This window comes from Microtus ochrogaster, unplaced genomic scaffold (assembly GCF_000317375.1).
Source record: "Microtus ochrogaster isolate Prairie Vole_2 unplaced genomic scaffold, MicOch1.0 UNK116, whole genome shotgun sequence".
NCBI lineage: Eukaryota > Metazoa > Chordata > Mammalia > Rodentia > Cricetidae > Microtus > Microtus ochrogaster.
In genome coordinates, this window is record NW_004949214.1 from 734,758 (window position 1) to 737,803 (window position 3,046).

General features: G+C 44.1%; 1 protein-coding gene across 2 annotated transcripts in view; it reads right to left on the reverse strand.

The window, feature by feature from the left end:
• The window catches only part of Tceal8 (transcription elongation factor A like 8), a 2,362-nt gene extending 1,439 nt beyond the window's left edge, over window positions 1-923 (reverse strand). The window contains exons 1-2 of one of the 2 annotated variants that reach the window (XM_005371623.2): window positions 753-923; window positions 244-312 (exon numbers count right to left, since the gene is read on the reverse strand). The gene's annotated coding sequence lies outside the window, so the exon portion shown is untranslated. Of the gene's footprint in view, window positions 1-243; window positions 458-752 lie in introns of both variants that reach the window. The other variant, XM_005371624.2, reaches the window with a different exon arrangement.
• Between the last annotated feature and the right edge of the window lie 2,123 nt (window positions 924-3,046).

The window sequence follows — 3,046 nt, forward strand, 5'->3', positions numbered from 1 at the left end:
CTCTCTCTCTCTCTCTCTCTCTCTCTCTCTCTCTCTCTCTCTCTCTCTCTCTCTCTCTCTCTCAAATGTCTTTAGCCTCTCCCCTTTATTCTTTCACCCCTTTTCCGCTGCAGGATCTGCACGGGCTTTCTGTGCTTAATCCGGATGGAAAGTCGCTGAGGCGCCCCTGGGATGTGCTTTGGTGTCTTCCACACTTCTACCCCCACCCAGAGGGACCTAAAGCAATCGCACCCTTGCACTGACCTGTAGGTATCTGAAGATTTGCCTCTCTTCTTGCACCTCGATTTATGTCGCGTCCCAAAGACAAGAGTCCTGAAGAAAGACAGGAGTGCTTGGTGAGCACGCCAGTGCGTAGATCAAAAGGTCTCTTATACGAATATAAGCGTTGATAGCACAAAGTTCTTCCAGGTCCCCCTCTTCTCCCTCCTTTTGTGGCAACCCCGCCTTCATCTGTACCCTCCGTTTCCCAGCAAGAGAGAAAAGAACGAGACAAGTTTTTCTCACATTGTTACTGTTTTTTTCTCTGTCTCTCTCGTATTTTGCCTTTGCCCCTCTCTTTTCTTTCTCTCTGCGGGACTCTTTAACTACCTCCCTCACAGTCTGCCCCATCCCTCACTAAGCAGTCTCAAACCTTTCGCACAAAATAGTTTAGCAGAATCCTAAGAAAGAGAAATAGTGCAGGATGAGCGTGCTTTCTGAGCTTTGCTCCCTCCACCCTACGGTCTCTGAGCCAGCGCCCACTAGTAAAGTACCTGGAAAGCGCTGGGTTACTCTTCTCTTGCAGGACTGAGCTGCTACTGAGGAATTGGGCCTGGACTATAAGGACTTCTGCACACGTCGACTGCTGGTCACGTGAGGGTCGCGTCATCAATGAGCTCCAGCCCTGGCTTATCCCTCCATTAACATAACAGCCCGCCCCCTACATTCCCTTCACTCAATACTGTCAATCTTTTTTCTTATTTGCCAATCGGAGACAATAAAACTGGTATCGTCACCAAGTAGTAGCTATTCACTTTACTCATGTTACATAGGAAAGAACAGTCTTTTAGGGTACGTCGACCAATTCTCCTAAATTGGGAAGTCATCTCTTTCTCTCCCTTGCTCCCTATACTTCCCTTCCCCTCCCCCAAAATCCTACAATCCACCATTTCCCAGGGAATCTTATCCGTCTTTAAAATGGGGGAAGGTTGTAGATGCACGCTCGTGGGGCTAGGGGAAGGCTGGATGGGGTAGGAATGTTTTGCTTCTAAGGGCAGGACTCTTTAGCTTCATTAGCCCCCTTGAGTAGTTTTCTGCTGTGTTCCGTTTTAGACAATAGTATGAATTAAAATAATACTTAAAAATGGATAGCTCCTAAGTATTATTTAACATTGGATGAGGAGAAAGTAACTTGATGAAATCAACTTTAAGATTTCGGAGAGTATTCTAATGGCTACAAGTGAAATGACAGTATTGACAATATACTGATGTGTTGGGATTTTTTAAAAAAATCTTTCGAAAATGGCAGCGCTTGCAAACTGACTTTAAACCAGAGCCAGTTTTGTCTCCTTAGTTTTGCATCCATAATCCACTACTCTTTCTGTCTGAGCTTATGCTGTTACTAGCTGTCGGAACTTTTAATTGATGACTGCTGGTAGCTTCCACTTGCAAATAAAGGCTCCAGACAAATAAAGGCTCATTTCCTTGTCCTTTTGTGAGAGCCCAGTGTCTTTGTTAAACCAAAAAGCCTGCTTTTCATTCAGTGAACTTTGGTGCAACTCAAAGAAATATGTTTGTTGGTAAACTTTTGTTATTAAGAGCAGGATGTTTGTAGGGAAATAGTGCTCATAATGAAGCGGAGAGAAGAGAGCTCTTTGTATGTCACCATTGATGGCTGGGCCGATTAAGCATGTGGGATTTTTCATTCATTCGTGGCACTCTTGACACTCTGATAGTATTCAGTGTGCTCCATTGAAACAAGAGCTGTCTCAGAGTACTCCATACCCTGCTGAAGAGTTATTTACACTCCATGTTTATTGCTGCTTTATTCACCATAACAAGGGATACTGTTCAGCTTTAAAAAAGAATGTAGTCATAAAATTTCCAGGAAAATTAATGGACTTAGAATGTATAATATTAACTAAGATTACACATTATCAAAGAAAAAAAATCACATAGTCTCTCTCATATGCAAAACCTAGCCAATAATATATATATATATATGTATATATAGGAACAAATGTACATGTGGGGACAGAATAACATGCAAAAAAGGAAAACAAGAAAGGTCAGGAGGCCAGAAAGGACTGAATGCAGAGAATAGCAAGGCTATACAGAAGAGGACATAAACCTAATTATTTTCTTCTTTTTTATTATTATTTAATTGAAAATTTACATACCAATCCCAGTTCCCACTCCCTCCCGTCTTTCTGTTTACTCCATCTTTCTCCCACCCCAACCCCCAACACTCCTGAGAGAGGGTAAGGCTTCCCATGGAGAGTTAACAAAGCCCAGAAGGACCAATGCCCTCCCTATGACTAGGCTGAGAAAGGTATCCTGCCAAAGACAAAGGACTCCCAGAAGCCAGTTCAAGTATTAGGGATAAATCCTGGCCCCACTGCCAGTGGCCCCAAAGACTGCTACAGCTGTACAACGGTTAAAAGACCCCTGGTGCGGGGAGACTCTCACTCAAGACTCGGGATAACACGACCCCCCCCCCAGTAACTCATGAGAGACCGTCCTTGCTGCAATCACACGAGGCTTTAATTGATGAGATGAGACGGGAACCAGTGCACTGGGGCCAAGACTCATAACCCACGCAGGGGAAGAGTTTGACCCCGAGTGACCTGGAGAAGGGGTTTTTATAGAAAGAAACCACAGCCCAATATTCCGAAAGGGGCAGGGAGGGTGTCACAGAAAGTCACAAGGGGACAACTACCTGCCACTCAAGATCACTCAAGTTCATAATCAGCTAGTTCCTAAAATCACAAGGGGGAAACTCCCTGTTTCTCAAGATTACAATCTAACTTTATCTTCAGCTAGTTCCTGAAACACAGTCACTGAACTG